General features: G+C 42.9%; 13 non-coding genes across 13 annotated transcripts; 1 reads left to right on the top strand and 12 right to left on the bottom strand.

Moving 5' to 3' along the window:
* Window positions 1–6067: 6067 nt before the first annotated feature.
* On the bottom strand, window positions 6068–6140 carry TRNAK-UUU (transfer RNA lysine (anticodon UUU)). The gene has a single exon. It is a non-coding gene; the product is annotated as a tRNA-Lys (tRNA).
* Window positions 6141–6908: 768 nt separating this feature from the next.
* TRNAK-UUU (transfer RNA lysine (anticodon UUU)) lies at window positions 6909–6981 on the bottom strand. Its single transcript has one exon. It is a non-coding gene; the product is annotated as a tRNA-Lys (tRNA).
* A 1610-nt stretch (window positions 6982–8591) lies between these two features.
* Window positions 8592–8664, bottom strand: TRNAK-UUU (transfer RNA lysine (anticodon UUU)). Its single transcript has one exon. It is a non-coding gene; the product is annotated as a tRNA-Lys (tRNA).
* Window positions 8665–9435: 771 nt separating this feature from the next.
* Window positions 9436–9508, bottom strand: TRNAK-UUU (transfer RNA lysine (anticodon UUU)). Its single transcript has one exon. It is a non-coding gene; the product is annotated as a tRNA-Lys (tRNA).
* A 768-nt stretch (window positions 9509–10276) lies between these two features.
* Window positions 10277–10349, bottom strand: TRNAK-UUU (transfer RNA lysine (anticodon UUU)). Its single transcript has one exon. It is a non-coding gene; the product is annotated as a tRNA-Lys (tRNA).
* Window positions 10350–11117: 768 nt separating this feature from the next.
* TRNAK-UUU (transfer RNA lysine (anticodon UUU)) lies at window positions 11118–11190 on the bottom strand. The gene has a single exon. It is a non-coding gene; the product is annotated as a tRNA-Lys (tRNA).
* A 1610-nt stretch (window positions 11191–12800) lies between these two features.
* Window positions 12801–12873, bottom strand: TRNAK-UUU (transfer RNA lysine (anticodon UUU)). The gene has a single exon. It is a non-coding gene; the product is annotated as a tRNA-Lys (tRNA).
* Window positions 12874–13643: 770 nt separating this feature from the next.
* TRNAK-UUU (transfer RNA lysine (anticodon UUU)) lies at window positions 13644–13716 on the bottom strand. Its single transcript has one exon. It is a non-coding gene; the product is annotated as a tRNA-Lys (tRNA).
* Window positions 13717–14484: 768 nt separating this feature from the next.
* TRNAK-UUU (transfer RNA lysine (anticodon UUU)) lies at window positions 14485–14557 on the bottom strand. The gene has a single exon. It is a non-coding gene; the product is annotated as a tRNA-Lys (tRNA).
* A 768-nt stretch (window positions 14558–15325) lies between these two features.
* TRNAK-UUU (transfer RNA lysine (anticodon UUU)) lies at window positions 15326–15398 on the bottom strand. Its single transcript has one exon. It is a non-coding gene; the product is annotated as a tRNA-Lys (tRNA).
* A 769-nt stretch (window positions 15399–16167) lies between these two features.
* TRNAK-UUU (transfer RNA lysine (anticodon UUU)) lies at window positions 16168–16240 on the bottom strand. Its single transcript has one exon. It is a non-coding gene; the product is annotated as a tRNA-Lys (tRNA).
* A 2117-nt stretch (window positions 16241–18357) lies between these two features.
* On the top strand, window positions 18358–18431 carry TRNAS-ACU (transfer RNA serine (anticodon ACU)). The gene has a single exon. It is a non-coding gene; the product is annotated as a tRNA-Ser (tRNA).
* Window positions 18432–18668: 237 nt separating this feature from the next.
* On the bottom strand, window positions 18669–18741 carry TRNAK-UUU (transfer RNA lysine (anticodon UUU)). The gene has a single exon. It is a non-coding gene; the product is annotated as a tRNA-Lys (tRNA).
* Between the last annotated feature and the right edge of the window lie 269 nt (window positions 18742–19010).

Raw genomic sequence — 19010 nt, forward strand, 5'->3', positions numbered from 1 at the left:
GCGGCTGGTTTCTTCCCGGGCAGTGCTACGACCTTTCTCTTCTGCTCTTCAGCGAGATATTCTTCTCCCCTGACCGACGTCGAGCCTTGCTGTCGCTGCCTGGAACAACTGCCCCCGCTGGCGGATCCTTTCCGCTTAAGGTACTGTGTTCCGCCTGGCTTCCCTTGCTACCGACTGTACGGGGTAGATTTAGTCCCCGGCTTTCGAACCTGGGAGTGCCTGGGACACTTTGGCTAAACTTTCTGAGCCACTCTAAACTCTTTTTGACTCTTTGCAAGACTTTGAATCTCTAACTAACAGTGTGATCTTGGGCACATTTTCGCTCCGGCTACTCTAAGAGTGGGCCCTGCCTAGTGACTTTTGCTCACCTGTGACTTTATTCTTCTTTAAGCCTATTGCAAGTGTTCTGGACCTTAGAGTGGTGTGTCTAACCTATTTCTGCTTTTTCTCTCCCTTTCTTGGAAACTACTAGAGTGTCATCTAACGTTAAGCACTCACCTCTGTTTTAATTAAGTGGTGTTTACTTAGAGTTGTCTAGATAGGAGAAAGGATTGAATCTACTTTCATTATAACTGTGTTGAAGTGCTTTTACTATATTTTTGCTAGAGTGTTTTTAACTTATGTGTATTTTAAATAAATAACTATATACTTTTGAAACCAAGCTCTGGTCAGTGTTTGCTTGTGCTATTGTGTTTTGGTACATATTGTGTATACTTTACATACTGCCTAACTCTTCTTGAGAGAAGTCTGACTGCTCAGCCACAGCTACCAGGTAAATCTGGGTGGTACAGACTGCTACCAAAGGGGTTTACTGCTCTACCTGTAGTCCTAAATCTTTTGCAGTGTTCCCCAAGGGAACTGCACAGGTTTCTGCCTAACACTGGTGTACAGCGGTGGGATTTGTATTGAGTATACATTTTATTGTGCTTTAGATACCTTAGTGCAACTAACCACAAAGCTTAGCACTGAAAAAGTAAAACCTCTAACATGTCAGTTATAGAAAGCTATAGTCAAGAGTCCCTGGCAGCCAAAACTGCTGATTGTTTAAGAGTGCTCTGTAAACATAAGGATCTCCTGACTAAGGGCAAGAAAATGGAGCTGATTGAAAGATTGTTAGCTAACCAAAGTCTGGGTGATGGTTCAGAGGAGCCTACCACTCCAGCAACTGTAGATGACAGTATTGAAGTTAACATGGAGCAAAATGTTGATGTTTCTGAGGAAGAGTCAGAAGAGGAGGGTGAGGCTGTTGTAACTGTCCCCCCTAGGCCTCTGCCTGCTCTACCTGCTGTGCCTACTGGACCTTTACCAGGTCCCACATTTAGTCCTCAGTACTTTGAACTGGAGAAAATGAAGCTAGAATTGGAGTATAAGAAACTTAATGCTCAAACTGACAAAGAACTAAGGCTAAGGGAAATGGAGCTCAAGTATGACTTAGAAATGAAGAAATTATCTGTTGAGAATGTTTCTCTCTCTGGCTCCTCTAGAAGTTCCAGTCCTAAAAGACCCCGGATGCCTAAAGAATTGGTTGGTATGTATGAGCCTAAGTTGGATGTGTTGGATTGGTTGTCTCTGTTTGAATATAATCATGGGCTCCAGAACATCACAGGAAATGACTTACTCACCTGGTTGTTCTCTAGGCTTCCCCCTGTTGCAACTGATGTGGTAATGGAGATGGGGGAGGAGGATAGGAAGGACTATGAATGTGTGAAACTAGCTTTGATAGCTAGGTTTGGGAAGACCCCTTCCCAGTATCTTAAGAGGTTTAGGAGCCTCAAAAAGCATGATGGTACCCCTTGGGCTACCTGGGTGAGTGAATGTTTGAAAAACTTAGAGGGATGGATTAAGGGTTACAAGGTGAACACTTATGAAGGTATGAAGAATTTGTTTATGTTGGAGACTATTTATGATGCCTGCTCTCCTGAGCTCAGACAACACTTGGCTGATTCCAAGGAATTAGATTCCCGGAAACTAGCTAAGGCTGCTGACTTGTGGGTTGCCAACAGGGCCACTCACAAGGATTCTGGGGTAACTCAGAAGAAGGATGGGGAGAAACAGCCTAAAAAAGACTCCAAAGAGAATTCTAATAATTCCTATCCCAAAGAGGGCCCCAAACCACAAAATAACCAGGGTAAGCCACATGGGAAACCTAGTCAGGCTACTGTACCTTCTGGCCACAAGCCAGAAGGAGGTCAGAACAAGCCACCCTTCCAGAGAGCATTTGGACAATGCTATGTCTGTCAGGGTACTGACCATATCAAAGGAGATCCCAAGTGCAAGGGTAAACCTGCAGGGATCAGCACAGTCTCCTTAGCCTTCACTCCTGAGGATGAAGTACAGATGGCTAGTGCCCACTTTGAACTCTTTGCTGAAGAACCCTTGGGTCTTCAAGCAACTGTAAACTTAGAGCCTATGGGTCTGGTTAGTCCCCAGAATAGGGTTGTGTATAACTCCCTACCTGTTAACTCTAAGGTGTATTATGTGGACAGTGTTCTTGTCAATGGCCAGGATACTCCTGCTAGGAGAGACACTGGGGCCAGCAGAACAGTAGTGGATGAAAGCTTCTTTCAACCTGAGGATGTGGCCAAAGCACCCAAAGGTCCCACTAAGATGTCTGGAGGCCCTGTCCAAATGGTTCCTATTCTACCAGCCCTCATTCAGTGTAACAACATGACAGTGCGGATCCCTGTCAGTGTTCAGACTGAGGTACCTGGGAAGGTCCTGTTGGGGAATGACCTAAGAACTCTAGGAGTAGTGTCACATACCCCCAGGCCTCCCAGTATGGAGAAGCAGAACTTAACCAAATTGGCTAGACAGGCTACCTTGAAGGACCCTTCTAAGCCTGTGGGACCCTCTACTGAGAACCCCACTACAAGCCCTGGTGTTAGTAAGTTGACCTCTAACCCAGGCACATTTCCGGATAGTATGCTAGGAACATGGGCGCCCCAACCAAGCTCCAACATTGTTCCCCTAGTCTCAGAGTCTCTGACTCCCCCTGCTTCTGAGGAAGAGGTGGATAGACCAACTAGGCCCCTATCTGGACCTGAGAGAACTGGTAATTCTCAGTGCTGGTGGAAAACCAGAAAAGAAAAGTCTAAGGCCAAAAACCTTCAGACTGTTGGACCTTCTACTGAAGACCCCAACTCAAATCCTAATATTAGGGGGGAAACTCCTAAAATAGGTAAGGGTAGATCTAAGAGGAAGGGGAAGCAGGTACATTGCCTAACCCCAACCCCTCCAACCAAGAGGCCTAAGACCCAACCTGCTCCCACAAGAGAGGTGGTGAGGAACCTTGGAGGCCCCTCTAGATCTAAGGGAATCCTTTATAAGGACCCCTTCAAAAAGCCTAACATAGGTTCAGAAGTTGTCCCAACTTCTGAGGGACTGGTCAACCAGATCCCCTATAACAAAAAGACTGATGTTCCTCAAAGGGTTTGTAGGTCCTTTAGCTTGCAAAAGAAAACCTTTGAGTTCTCCCTTAAGCATAGGTCAAGGTGTCACCATCAAAATGCTGATGGACTCTCTAGGATGTATATCATCGACTAGAGGTATGAGGTTCATCCAGGAGTGGATTAAATCCTCCTGTCCCTTAGTCTGGGGGGGGCGAGTGTTAGGGAGAATTCTCTGTTTAGGCTGAATTTCCCTACCTAGTGAGTCCCCCAGCAGCTTTGCGGGATTTCTGGGGTTTAATTTTTTTCTCCTGCCAAGAGTGAGACTCTTTTACCCTCACTCTTGGACATGTTGAAGTGTGTTTTCTTGGTTAAACCTTGTGTTGAATGGGCTATGGGGTCTCTTACTCCATAGGGCCTCATGTATTTTTGTGATGTGGGTCACACAGCACCCTCTGTGCCGTGACCCAGGGGTGTCCTAGGGACTCCCCAACATAGACTCCATACCCTGGGACTGACTACTGTCTCCCAGGGCATGTAAAGTCACCAAAGACTTTGCTAGTCTTGAATCCTGAACAGAACCAGTACAAACCATCATATTGTGGACGTACTGGCTGGGGCAATTCGATTGCCCCAGGGTCTGTTAGTCGAGGGGGCACGTCTCCGTCCCCCCTGATCGAGTTTTGGCTGGTGGCAGTGGAAACTACTTTTTATATTCGACCGCGAATATTTCCCTATGGGATTTCCCATTGTTTTAGGCTAACACATTTAATTATTTATTTACGGTAGCCTTAAACATACCGCCGGTTTATATATTTATTTTTATAACTCCGGTTGGGACTTTTTGCCAAAACTTGATTCTAAAATGGCGTTGGTGTTCGCCTCTGTAACTCTGACCCAAAGTGGAGCCCTTTGTTCCACTTTTGGCGGGCTTCTCCACAGAAGCCCTCCAAAGTGGTGCCACTCTGTCTGGGGTACTTAGGAGGGGTGGAGGGGGATTTAGGCACCCTGGACTGAGTTACCTTGGTAACTCAAGTCGCACTCCGTCCTGATTGGCCCAAGTGGTGAGCCGCCCGGCTCACCACTTAGCATGTTTGAGTGACAGCTAGGCTGGGTGAATGGGGGTTTGCTGCATAAAAGCAGGGCTTTGGGGACTGGGACTTCAGAAGTCGCCACAGGACCAAGAATCCGACGAGGGAAGAGCTGAGCCGACCTGCTTCGACGACACCACCCGGTGGAGCCCTGCTGAACCGTCTCACCACTTTTTCCCGACGACCGAGGAGAACTCTTAACGGAGTGGCTCCTTCCCTTGACTGGTGGGGACAACCAGTTTTCGCCTTCTTTCCGTCCTTTTGAGGTATCTCGTGGCCGCCTTGCCTGTGCCAAGCACCCCGGCATCCGGAATACCACACTTTACCCCCATACCGCGAAAGTCGGTACCAACCCTTTAACCGGAGGACTCCGCGGCTGGTTTCTTCCCGGGCAGTGCTACGACCTTTCTCTTCTGCTCTTCAGCGAGATATTCTTCTCCCCTGACCGACGTCGAGCCTTGCTGTCGCTGCCTGGAACAACTGCCCCCGCTGGCGGATCCTTTCCGCTTAAGGTACTGTGTTCCGCCTGGCTTCCCTTGCTACCGACTGTACGGGGTAGATTTAGTCCCCGGCTTTCGAACCTGGGAGTGCCTGGGACACTTTGGCTAAACTTTCTGAGCCACTCTAAACTCTTTTTGACTCTTTGCAAGACTTTGAATCTCTAACTAACAGTGTGATCTTGGGCACATTTTCGCTCCGGCTACTCTAAGAGTGGGCCCTGCCTAGTGACTTTTGCTCACCTGTGACTTTATTCTTCTTTAAGCCTATTGCAAGTGTTCTGGACCTTAGAGTGGTGTGTCTAACCTATTTCTGCTTTTTCTCTCCCTTTCTTGGAAACTACTAGAGTGTCATCTAACGTTAAGCACTCACCTCTGTTTTAATTAAGTGGTGTTTACTTAGAGTTGTCTAGATAGGAGAAAGGATTGAATCTACTTTCATTATAACTGTGTTGAAGTGCTTTTACTATATTTTTGCTAGAGTGTTTTTAACTTATGTGTATTTTAAATAAATAACTATATACTTTTGAAACCAAGCTCTGGTCAGTGTTTGCTTGTGCTATTGTGTTTTGGTACATATTGTGTATACTTTACATACTGCCTAACTCTTCTTGAGAGAAGTCTGACTGCTCAGCCACAGCTACCAGGTAAATCTGGGTGGTACAGACTGCTACCAAAGGGGTTTACTGCTCTACCTGTAGTCCTAAATCTTTTGCAGTGTTCCCCAAGGGAACTGCACAGGTTTCTGCCTAACAGAAGGAAAGGAGACCAGATGCAAAAAAGGTGCTGCGGCTTAGTTGGTTAAAGCGCCTGTCTAGTAAACAGGAGATCCTGAGTTCGAATCTCAGCAGCGCCTGTCTGCTTTTTTTTCGACCAATCTGTCTCCCCAATATTAAAACTTTGTACAAAGATTGCTATTTCATGCTATTTAGAAGCACAGTCAGGCTTGAAATGTTGGCAAAGCATCCAAGAACTCTGGACTCCACTACCTTAGAGTCATATTGCCCAAGGTTGCGATGCCATCAGAAATAGCACATATTAGAATGAGCAATTCATATTTCCTGCTTAATTTTTTGTAAAAGAAGCAAAGGTACGCCTGAACAGGGACTTGAACCCTGGACCCTCAGATTAAAAGTCTGATGCTCTACCGACTGAGCTATCCAGGCACAGGGATTACTGCCCATTTGAAACTTGATTTTCACTCTACAGCACCTCCATACATGGCTACCTCACTGGGCAATAAAGGAAATGAATTACTAGTGCATTACACACATTTTGACACTGGAGACATAACTTTTTTCAGTCATTCCGTATCCAGATATAGAGATTTGCAGCATCTAGGACTTTAATGTTCACCCACTTACGGATTTGAATGTTTTGCCACATTCATGAGTGCAAACTTGCTCCCCAGTAAAGACGAACATGTGCTCCTCAATGCACACACTGGGCAATGCAGTCCACTCTAAATCGACGATTAATGACATGCTCGTTTTGTGCAATGGAGTTTCAGTCAATTGGAAAACATTTTGAAAAGTTATATTGCAACAGAAGCCCAGCCTTAAAAAAGTGTATTTCACTTCTAAATGATTACATGAGGAAGGAAAGGAGACCAGATGCAAAAAAGGTGCTGCGGCTTAGTTGGTTAAAGCGCCTGTCTAGTAAACAGGAGATCCTGAGTTCAAATCTCAGCAGCGCCTGTCTGCTTTTTTTTCGACCAATCTGTCTCCCCAATATTAAAACTTTGTACAAAGATTGCTATTTCATGCTATTTAGAAGCACAGTCAGGCTTGAAATGTTGGCAAAGCATCCAAGAACTCTGGACTCCACTACCTTAGAGTCATATTGCCCAAGGTTGCGATGCCATCAGAAATAGCACATATTAGAATGAGCAATTCATATTTCCTGCTTAATTTTTTGTAAAAGAAGCAAAGGTACGCCTGAACAGGGACTTGAACCCTGGACCCTCAGATTAAAAGTCTGATGCTCTACCGACTGAGCTATCCAGGCACAGGGATCACTGCCCATTTGAAACTTGATTTTCACTCTACAGCACCTCCATACATGGCTACCTCACTGGTCAATAAAGGAAATGAATTACTAGTGCATTACACACATTTTGACACTGGAGACATAACTTTTTTCAGTCATTCCGTATCCAGATATAGAGATTTGCAGCATGTAGGACTTTAATGGTCACCCACTTACGGATTTGAATGTTTTGCCACATTCATGAGTGCAAACTTGCTCCCCAGTAAAGACGAACATGTGCTCCTCAATGCACACACTGGGCAATGCAGTCCACTCTAAATCGACGATTACTGACATGCTCGTTTTGTGCAATGGAGTTTCAGTCAATTGGAAAACATTTTGAAAAGTTATATTGCAACAGAAGCCTAGCCTTAAAAAAAGTGGATTTCACTTCTAAATGATTACATGAGGAAGGAAAGGAGACCAGATGCAAAAAAGGTGCTGTGGCTTAGTTGGTTAAAGCGCCTGTCTAGTAAACAGGAGATCCTGAGTTTGAATCTCAGCAGCGCCTGTCTGCTTTTTTTTCGACCAATCTGTCTCCCCAATGTTAAAACTTTGTACAAAGATTGCTATTTCATGCTATTTAGAAGCACAGTCAGGCTTGAAATGTTGGCAAAGCCTCCAAGAACTCTGGACTCCACTACCTTAGAGTCATATTGCCCAAGGTTGCGATGCCATCAGAAATAGCACATATTAGAATGAGCAATTCATATTTCCTGCTTAATTTTTTGTAAAAGAAGCAAAGGTACGCCTGAACAGTGACTTGAACCCTGGACCCTCAGATTAAAAGTCTGATGCTCTACCGACTGAGCTATCCAGGCACAGGGATCACTGCCCATTTGAAACTTGATTTTCACTCTACAGTACCTCCATACATGGCTACCTCACTGGTCAATAAAGGAAATGAATTACTAGTGCATTACACACATTTTGACACTGGAGACATAACTTTTTTCAGACATTCCGTATCCAGATATAGAGATTTGCAGCATCTAGGACTTTAATGTTCACCCACTTACGGATTTGAATGTTTTGCCACATTCATGAGTGCAAACTTGCTCCCCAGTAAAGACGAACATGTGCTCCTCAATGCACACACTGGGCAATGCAGTCCACTCTAAATCGACGATTAATGACATGCTCGTTTTGTGCAATGGAGTTTCAGTCAATTGGAAAACATTTTGAAAAGTTATATTGCAACAGAAGCCCAGCCTTAAAAAAGTGGATTTCACTTCTAAATGATTACATGAGGAAGGAAAGGAGACCAGATGCAAAAAAGGTGCTGCGGCTTAGTTGGTTAAAGCGCCTGTCTAGTAAACAGGAGATCCTGAGTTTGAATCTCAGCGGCGCCTGTCTGCTTTTTTTTCGACCAATCTGTCTCCCCAATATTAAAACTTTGTACAAAGATTGCTATTTCATGCTATTTAGAAGCACAGTCAGGCTTGAAATGTTGGCAAAGCATCCAAGAACTCTGGACTCCACTACCTTAGAGTCATATTGCCCAAGGTTGCGATGCCATCAGAAATAGCACATATTAGAATGAGCAATTCATATTTCCTGCTTAATTTTTTGTAAAAGAAGCAAAGGTACGCCTGAACAGGGACTTGAACCCTGGACCCTCAGATTAAAAGTCTGATGCTCTACCAACTGAGCTATCCAGGCACAGGGATCACTGCCCATTTGAAACTTGATTTTCACTCTACAGCACCTCCATACATGGCTACCTCACTGGTCAATAAAGGAAATGAATTACTAGTGCATTACACACATTTTGACACTGGAGACATAACTTTTTTCAGTCATTCCGTATCCAGATATAGAGATTTGCAGCATCTAGGACTTTAATGTTCACCCACTTACGGATTTGAATGTTTTGCCACATTCATGAGTGCAAACTTGCTCCCCATTAAAGACGAACATGTGCTCCTCAATGCACACACTGGGCAATGCAGTCCACTCTAAATCGACGATTAATGACATGCTCGTTTTGTGCAATGGAGTTTCAGTCAATTGGAAAACATTTTGAAAAGTTATATTGCAACAGAAGCCCAGCCTTAAAAAAAAGTGGATTTCACTTCTAAATGATTACATGAGGAAGGAAAGGAGACCAGATGCAAAAAAGGTGCTGTGGCTTAGTTGGTTAAAGCGCCTGTCTAGTAAAAAGGAGATCCTGAGTTTGAATCTCAGCAGCCCCTCTCTGCTTTTTTTTCCGACCAATCTGTCTCCCCAATATTAAAACTTTGTACAAAGATTGCTATTTCATGCTATTTAGAAGCACAGTCAGGCTTGAAATGTTGGCAAAGCACCCAAGAACTCTGGTCTCCACTACCTTAGAGTCATATTGCCCAAGGTTGCGATGCCATCAGAAATAGCAAATATTAGAATGAGCAATTCATATTTCCTGCTTAATTTATTGTAAAAGAAGCAAAGGTACGCCTGAACAGGGACTTGAACCCTGGACCCTCAGATTAAAAGTCTGATGCTCTACCGACTGAGCTATCCAGGCACAGGGATCACTGCCATTTGAAACTTGATTTTCACTCTACAGCACCTCCATACATGGCTACCTCACTGGTCAATAAAGGAAATGAATTACTAGTGCATTACACACATTTTGACACTGGAGACATAACTTTTTTCAGTCATTCCGTATCCAGATATAGAGATTTGCAGCATGTAGGACTTTAATGGTCATCCAGCCCACGCATTTGAATGTTTTGCCGCATTCATGAGTGCAAACTTGCTCACCAGTAAAGACGTACATGTGCTCCTCAATGCACACACTGGGCAATGCAGTCCACTCTAAATCGTCGATTACTGACATGCTCGTTTTGTGCAATGGAGTTTCAGTCAATTGGAAAACATTTTGAAAAGTTATATTGCAACAGAAGCCCAGCCTTAAAAAAGTGGATTTCACTTCTACATGATTACATGAGGAAGGAAAGGAGACCAGAAGCAAAAAAGGTGCTGCGGCTTAGTTGGTTAAAGCGCCTGTCTAGTAAACAGGAGATCCTGAGTTCGAATCTCAGCAGCGCCTGTCTGCTTTTTTTTCGACCAATCTGTCTCCCCAATATTAAAACTTTGTACAAAGATTGCTATTTCATGCTATTTAGAAGCACAGTCAGGCTTGAAATGTTGGCAAAGCATCCAAGAACTCTGGACTCCACTACCTTAGAGTCATATTGCCCAAGGTTGCGATGCCATCAGAAATAGCACATATTAGAATGAGCAATTCATATTTCCTGCTTAATTTTTTGTAAAAGAAGCAAAGGTACGCCTGAACAGGGACTTGAACCCTGGACCCTCAGATTAAAAGTCTGATGCTCTACCGACTGAGCTATCCAGGCACAGGGATTACTGCCCATTTGAAACTTGATTTTCACTCTACAGCACCTCCATACATGGCTACCTCACTGGTCAATAAAGGAAATGAATTACTAGTGCATTACACACATTTTGACACTGGAGACATAACTTTTTTCAGTCATTCCGTATCCAGATATAGAGATTTGCAGCATCTAGGACTTTAATGTTCACCCACTTACGGATTTGAATGTTTTGCCACATTCATGAGTGCAAACTTGCTCCCCAGTAAAGACGAACATGTGCTCCTCAATGCACACACTGGGCAATGCAGTCCACTCTAAATCGACGATTAATGACATGCTCGTTTTGTGCAATGGAGTTTCAGTCAATTGGAAAACATTTTGAAAAGTTATATTGCAACAGAAGCCCAGCCTTAAAAAAGTGTATTTCACTTCTAAATGATTACATGAGGAAGGAAAGGAGACCAGATGCAAAAAAGGTGCTGCGGCTTAGTTGGTTAAAGCGCCTGTCTAGTAAACAGGAGATCCTGAGTTCAAATCTCAGCAGCGCCTGTCTGCTTTTTTTTCGACCAATCTGTCTCCCCAATATTAAAACTTTGTACAAAGATTGCTATTTCATGCTATTTAGAAGCACAGTCAGGCTTGAAATGTTGGCAAAGCATCCAAGAACTCTGGACTCCACTACCTTAGAGTCATATTGCCCAAGGTTGCGATGCCATCAGAAATAGCACATATTAGAATGAGCAATTCATATTTCCTGCTTAATTTTTTGTAAAAGAAGCAAAGGTACGCCTGAACAGGGACTTGAACCCTGGACCCTCAGATTAAAAGTCTGATGCTCTACCGACTGAGCTATCCAGGCACAGGGATCACTGCCCATTTGAAACTTGATTTTCACTCTACAGCACCTCCATACATGGCTACCTCACTGGTCAATAAAGGAAATGAATTACTAGTGCATTACACACATTTTGACACTGGAGACATAACTTTTTTCAGTCATTCCGTATCCAGATATAGAGATTTGCAGCATGTAGGACTTTAATGGTCACCCACTTACGGATTTGAATGTTTTGCCACATTCATGAGTGCAAACTTGCTCCCCAGTAAAGACGAACATGTGCTCCTCAATGCACACACTGGGCAATGCAGTCCACTCTAAATCGACGATTACTGACATGCTCGTTTTGTGCAATGGAGTTTCAGTCAATTGGAAAACATTTTGAAAAGTTATATTGCAACAGAAGCCTAGCCTTAAAAAAAGTGGATTTCACTTCTAAATGATTACATGAGGAAGGAAAGGAGACCAGATGCAAAAAAGGTGCTGTGGCTTAGTTGGTTAAAGCGCCTGTCTAGTAAACAGGAGATCCTGAGTTTGAATCTCAGCAGCGCCTGTCTGCTTTTTTTTCGACCAATCTGTCTCCCCAATGTTAAAACTTTGTACAAAGATTGCTATTTCATGCTATTTAGAAGCACAGTCAGGCTTGAAATGTTGGCAAAGCCTCCAAGAACTCTGGACTCCACTACCTTAGAGTCATATTGCCCAAGGTTGCGATGCCATCAGAAATAGCACATATTAGAATGAGCAATTCATATTTCCTGCTTAATTTTTTGTAAAAGAAGCAAAGGTACGCCTGAACAGTGACTTGAACCCTGGACCCTCAGATTAAAAGTCTGATGCTCTACCGACTGAGCTATCCAGGCACAGGGATCACTGCCCATTTGAAACTTGATTTTCACTCTACAGTACCTCCATACATGGCTACCTCACTGGTCAATAAAGGAAATGAATTACTAGTGCATTACACACATTTTGACACTGGAGACATAACTTTTTTCAGACATTCCGTATCCAGATATAGAGATTTGCAGCATCTAGGACTTTAATGTTCACCCACTTACGGATTTGAATGTTTTGCCACATTCATGAGTGCAAACTTGCTCCCCAGTAAAGACGAACATGTGCTCCTCAATGCACACACTGGGCAATGCAGTCCACTCTAAATCGACGATTAATGACATGCTCGTTTTGTGCAATGGAGTTTCAGTCAATTGGAAAACATTTTGAAAAGTTATATTGCAACAGAAGCCCAGCCTTAAAAAAGTGGATTTCACTTCTAAATGATTACATGAGGAAGGAAAGGAGACCAGATGCAAAAAAGGTGCTGCGGCTTAGTTGGTTAAAGCGCCTGTCTAGTAAACAGGAGATCCTGAGTTTGAATCTCAGCGGCGCCTGTCTGCTTTTTTTTCGACCAATCTGTCTCCCCAATATTAAAACTTTGTACAAAGATTGCTATTTCATGCTATTTAGAAGCACAGTCAGGCTTGAAATGTTGGCAAAGCATCCAAGAACTCTGGACTCCACTACCTTAGAGTCATATTGCCCAAGGTTGCGATGCCATCAGAAATAGCACATATTAGAATGAGCAATTCATATTTCCTGCTTAATTTTTTGTAAAAGAAGCAAAGGTACGCCTGAACAGGGACTTGAACCCTGGACCCTCAGATTAAAAGTCTGATGCTCTACCAACTGAGCTATCCAGGCACAGGGATCACTGCCCATTTGAAACTTGATTTTCACTCTACAGCACCTCCATACATGGCTACCTCACTGGTCAATAAAGGAAATGAATTACTAGTGCATTACACACATTTTGACACTGGAGACATAACTTTTTTCAGTCATTCCGTATCCAGATATAGAGATTTGCAGCATCTAGGACTTTAATGTTCACCCACTTACGGATTTGAATGTTTTGCCACATTCATGAGTGCAAACTTGCTCCCCATTAAAGACGAACATGTGCTCCTCAATGCACACACTGGGCAATGCAGTCCACTCTAAATCGACGATTAATGACATGCTCGTTTTGTGCAATGGAGTTTCAGTCAATTGGAAAACATTTTGAAAAGTTATATTGCAACAGAAGCCCAGCCTTAAAAAAAAGTGGATTTCACTTCTAAATGATTACATGAGGAAGGAAAGGAGACCAGATGCAAAAAAGGTGCTGTGGCTTAGTTGGTTAAAGCGCCTGTCTAGTAAAAAGGAGATCCTGAGTTTGAATCTCAGCAGCCCCCTCTGCTTTTTTTTCCGACCAATCTGTCTCCCCAATATTAAAACTTTGTACAAAGATTGCTATTTCATGCTATTTAGAAGCACAGTCAGGCTTGAAATGTTGGCAAAGCACCCAAGAACTCTGGTCTCCACTACCTTAGAGTCATATTGCCCAAGGTTGCGATGCCATCAGAAATAGCAAATATTAGAATGAGCAATTCATATTTCCTGCTTAATTTATTGTAAAAGAAGCAAAGGTACGCCTGAACAGGGACTTGAACCCTGGACCCTCAGATTAAAAGTCTGATGCTCTACCGACTGAGCTATCCAGGCACAGGGATCACTGCCATTTGAAACTTGATTTTCACTCTACAGCACCTCCATACATGGCTACCTCACTGGTCAATAAAGGAAATGAATTACTAGTGCATTACACACATTTTGACACTGGAGACATAACTTTTTTCAGTCATTCCGTATCCAGATATAGAGATTTGCAGCATGTAGGACTTTAATGGTCATCCAGCCCACGCATTTGAATGTTTTGCCGCATTCATGAGTGCAAACTTGCTCACCAGTAAAGACGTACATGTGCTCCTCAATGCACACACTGGGCAATGCAGTCCACTCTAAATCGTCGATTACTGACATGCTCGTTTTGTGCAATGGAGTTTCAGTCAATTGGAAAACATTTTGAAAAGTTATATTGCAACAGAAGCCCAGCCTTAAAAAAGTGGATTTCACTTCTACATGATTACATGAGGAAGGAAAGGAGACCAGATGCAAAAAAGGTGCTGCGGCTTAGTTGGTTAAAGCGCCTGTCTAGTAAACAGGAGATCCTGAGTTCGAATCTCAGCAGCGCCTGTCTGCTTTTTTTTCGACCAATCTGTCTCCCCAATATTAAAACTTTGTACAAAGATTGCTATTTCATGCTATTTAGAAGCACAGTCAGGCTTGAAATGTTGGCAAAGCATCCAAGAACTCTGGACTCCACTACCTTAGAGTCATATTGCCCAAGGTTGCGATGCCATCAGAAATAGCACATATTAGAATGAGCAATTCATATTTCCTGCTTAATTTTTTGTAAAAGAAGCAAAGGTACGCCTGAACAGGGACTTGAACCCTGGACCCTCAGATTAAAAGTCTGATGCTCTACCGACTGAGCTATCCAGGCACAGGGATTACTGCCCATTTGAAACTTGATTTTCACTCTACAGCACCTCCATACATGGCTACCTCACTGGTCAATAAAGGAAATGAATTACTAGTGCATTACACACATTTTGACACTGGAGACATAACTTTTTTCAGTCATTCCGTATCCAGATATAGAGATTTGCAGCATCTAGGACTTTAATGTTCACCCACTTACGGATTTGAATGTTTTGCCACATTCATGAGTGCAAACTTGCTCCCCAGTAAAGACGAACATGTGCTCCTCAATGCACACACTGGGCAATGCAGTCCACTCTAAATCGACGATTAATGACATGCTCGTTTTGTGCAATGGAGTTTCAGTCAATTGGAAAACATTTTGAAAAGTTATATTGCAACAGAAGCCCAGCCTTAAAAAAGTGTATTTCACTTCTAAATGATTACATGAGGAAGGAAAGGAGACCAGATGCAAAAAAGGTGCTGCGGCTTAGTTGGTTAAAGCGCCTGTCTAGTAAACAGGAGATCCTGAGTTCAAATCTCAGCAGCGCCTGTCTGCTTTTTTTTCGACCAATCTGTCTCCCCAATATTAAAACTTTGTACAAAGATTGCTATTTCATGCTATTTAGAAGCACAGTCAGGCTTGAAATGTTGGCAAAGCATCCAAGAACTCTGGACTCCACTACCTTAGAGTCATATTGCCCAAGGTTGCGATGCCATCAGAAATAGCACATATTAGAATGAGCAATTCATATTTCCTGCTTAATTTTTTGTAAAAGAAGCAAAGGTACGCCTGAACAGGGACTTGAACCCTGGACCCTCAGATTAAAAGTCTGATGCTCTACCGACTGAGCTATCCAGGCACAGGGATCACTGCCCATTTGAAACTTGATTTTCACTCTACAGCACCTCCATACATGGCTACCTCACTGGTCAATAAAGGAAATGAATTACTAGTGCATTACACACATTTTGACACTGGAGACATAACTTTTTTCAGTCATTCCATATCCAGATATAGAGATTTGCAGCATGTAGGACTTTAATGGTCACCCACTTACGGATTTGAATGTTTTGCCACATTCATGAGTGCAAACTTGCTCCCCAGTAAAGACGAACATGTGCTCCTCAATGCACACACTGGGCAATGCAGTCCACTCTAAATCGACGATTAATGACATGCTCGTTTTGTGCAATGGAGTTTCAGTCAATTGGAAAACATTTTGAAAAGTTATATTGCAACAGAAGCCTAGCCTTAAAAAAAGTGGATTTCACTTCTAAATGATTACATGAGGAAGGAAAGGAGACCAGATGCAAAAAAGGTGCTGTGGCTTAGTTGGTTAAAGCGCCTGTCTAGTAAACAGGAGATCCTGAGTTTGAATCTCAGCAGCGCCTGTCTGCTTTTTTTTCGACCAATCTGTCTCCCCAATGTTAAAACTTTGTACAAAGATTGCTATTTCATGCTATTTAGAAGCACAGTCAGGCTTGAAATGTTGGCAAAGCATCCAAGAACTCTGGACTCCACTACCTTAGAGTCATATTGCCCAAGGTTGCGATGCCATCAGAAATAGCACATATTAGAATGAGCAATTCATATTTCCTGCTTAATTTTTTGTAAAAGAAGCAAAGGTACGCCTGAACAGGGACTTGAACCCTGGACCCTCAGATTAAAAGTCTGATGCTCTACCGACTGAGCTATCCAGGCACAGGGATCACTGCCCGTTTGAAACTTGATTTTCACTCTACAGCCCCTCCATACATGGCTACCTCACTGGTCAATAAAGGAAATGAATTACTAGTGCATTACACACATTTTGACACTGGAGACATAACTTTTTTTCAGTCATTCCGTATCCAGATATAGAGATTTGCAGCATCTAGGACTTTAATGTTCACCCACTTACGGATTTGAATGTTTTGCCACATTCATGAGTGCAAACTTGCTCCCATGCACACACTGGGCAATGCAGTCCACTCCAAATCGACGATTAATGACATGCTCGTTTTGTGCAATGGAGTTTCAGTCAATTGGAAAACATTTTGAAAAGTTATATTGCAACAGAAGCCCAGCCTTAAAAAAGTGGATTTCACTTCTAAATGATTACATGAGGAAGGAAAGGAGACCAGATGCAAAAAAGGTGCTGTGGCTTAGTTGGTTAAAGCGCCTGTCTAGTAAACAGGAGATCCTGAGTTCGAATCTCAGCAGCGCCTGTCTGCTTTTTTTTCGACCAATCTGTCTCCCCAATATTAAAACTTTGTACAAAGATTGCTATTTCATGCTATTTAGAAGCACAGTCAGGCTTGAAATGTTGGCAAAGCATCCAAGAACTCTGGACTCCACTACCTTAGAGTCATATTGCCCAAGGTTGCGATGCCATCAGAAATAGCACATATTAGAATGAGCAATTCATATTTCCTGCTTAATTTTTTGTAAAAGAAGCAAAGGTACACCTGAACAGGGACTTGAACCCTGGACCCTCAGATTAAAAGTCTGATGCTCTACCAACTGAGCTATCCAGGCACAGGGATCACTGGCCATTTGAAACTTGATTTTCACTCTACAGCACCTCCATACATGGCTACCTCACTGGTCAATAAAGGAAATGAATTACTAGTGCATTACACACATTTTGACACTGGAGACATAACTTTTTTCAGTCATTCCGTATCCAGATATAGAGATTTGCAGCATCTAGGACTTTAATGTTCACCCACTTACGGATTTGAATGTTTTGCCACATTCATGAGTGCAAACTTGCTCCCCATTAAAGACGAACATGTGCTCCTCAATGCACACACTGGGCAATGCAGTCCACTCTAAATCGACGATTAATGACATGCTCGTTTTGTGCAATGGAGTTTCAGTCAATTGGAAAACATTTTGAAAAGTTATATTGCAACAGAAGCCCAGCCTTAAAAAAAAGTGGATTTCACTTCTAAATGATTACATGAGGAAGGAAAGGAGACCAGATGCAAAAAAGGTGCTGTGGCTTAGTTGGTTAAAGCGCCTGTCTAGTAAAAAGGAGATCCTGAGTTCGAATCTCAGCAGCGCCTCTCTGCTTTTTTTTTCGACCAATCTGTCTCCCCAATATTAAAACTTTGTACAAAGATTGCTATTTCATGCTATTTAGAAGCACAGTCAGGCTTGAAATGTTGGCAAAGCACCCAAGAACTCTGGTCTCCACTACCTTAGAGTCATATTGCCCAAGGTTGCGATGCCATCAGAAATAGCAAATATTAGAATGAGCAATTCATATTTCCTGCTTAATTTATTGTAAAAGAAGCAAAGGTACGCCTGAACAGGGACTTGAACCCTGGACCCTCAGATTAAAAGTCTGATGCTCTACCGACTGAGCTATCTAGGCACAGGGATCACTGCCATCTGAAACTTGATTTTCACTCTACAGCACCTCCATACATGGCTACCTCACTGGTCAATAAAGGAAATGAATTACTAGTGCATTACACACATTTTGACACTGGAGACATAACTTTTTTCAGTCATTCCGTATCCAGATATAGAGATTTGCAGCATGTAGGACTTTAATGGTCATCCAGCACACGCATTTGAATGTTTTGCCGCATTCATGAGTGCAAACTTCCTCACCAGTAAAGACGTACATGTGCTCCTCAATGCACACACTGGGCAATGCAGTCCACTCTAAATCGTCGATTACTGACATGCTCGTTTTGTGCAATGGAGTTTCAGTCAATTGGAAAACATTTTGAAAAGTTATATTGCAACAGAAGCCCAGCCTTAAAAAAGTGGATTTCACTTCTAAATGATTACATGAGGAAGGAAAGGAGACCAGATGCAAAAAAGGTGCTGTGGCTTAGTTGGTTAAAGCGCCTGTCTACTAAACAGGAGATCCTGAGTTCGAATCTCACCAGCGCCTGTCTGCTTTTTTTTCGACCAATCTGTCTCCCCAATATTAAAACTTTGTACAAAGATTGCTATTTCATGCTATTTAGAAGCACAGTCAGGCTTGAAATGTTGGCAAAGCATCCAAGAACTCTGGACTCCACTACCTTAGAGTCATATTGCCCAAGGTTGCGATGCCATCAGAAATAGCACATATTAGAATGAGCAATTCATATTTCCTGCTTAATTTTTTGTAAAAGAAGCAAAGGTACGCCTGAACAGGGACTTGAACCCTGGACCCTCAGATTAAAAGTCTGATGCTCTACCGACTGAGCTATCCAGGCACAGGGATCACTGCCCATTTGAAACTTGATTTTCACTCTACAGCACCTCCATACATGGCTACCTCACTGGTCAATAAAGGAAATGAATTACTAGTGCATTACACACATTTTGACACTGGAGACATAACTTTTTTCAGTCATTCCGTATCCAGATATAGAGATTTGCAGCATGTAGGACTTTAATGGTCACCCACTTACGGATTTGAATGTTTTGCCACATTCATGAGTGCAAACTTGCTCCCCAGTAAAGACGAACATGTGCTCCTCAA

This window comes from Ambystoma mexicanum, unplaced genomic scaffold, assembly GCF_040938575.1.
Source record: "Ambystoma mexicanum isolate Mex_15411 unplaced genomic scaffold, UKY_AmexF1_1 Mex_scaf1, whole genome shotgun sequence".
NCBI classification, from domain to species: domain Eukaryota; kingdom Metazoa; phylum Chordata; class Amphibia; order Caudata; family Ambystomatidae; genus Ambystoma; species Ambystoma mexicanum.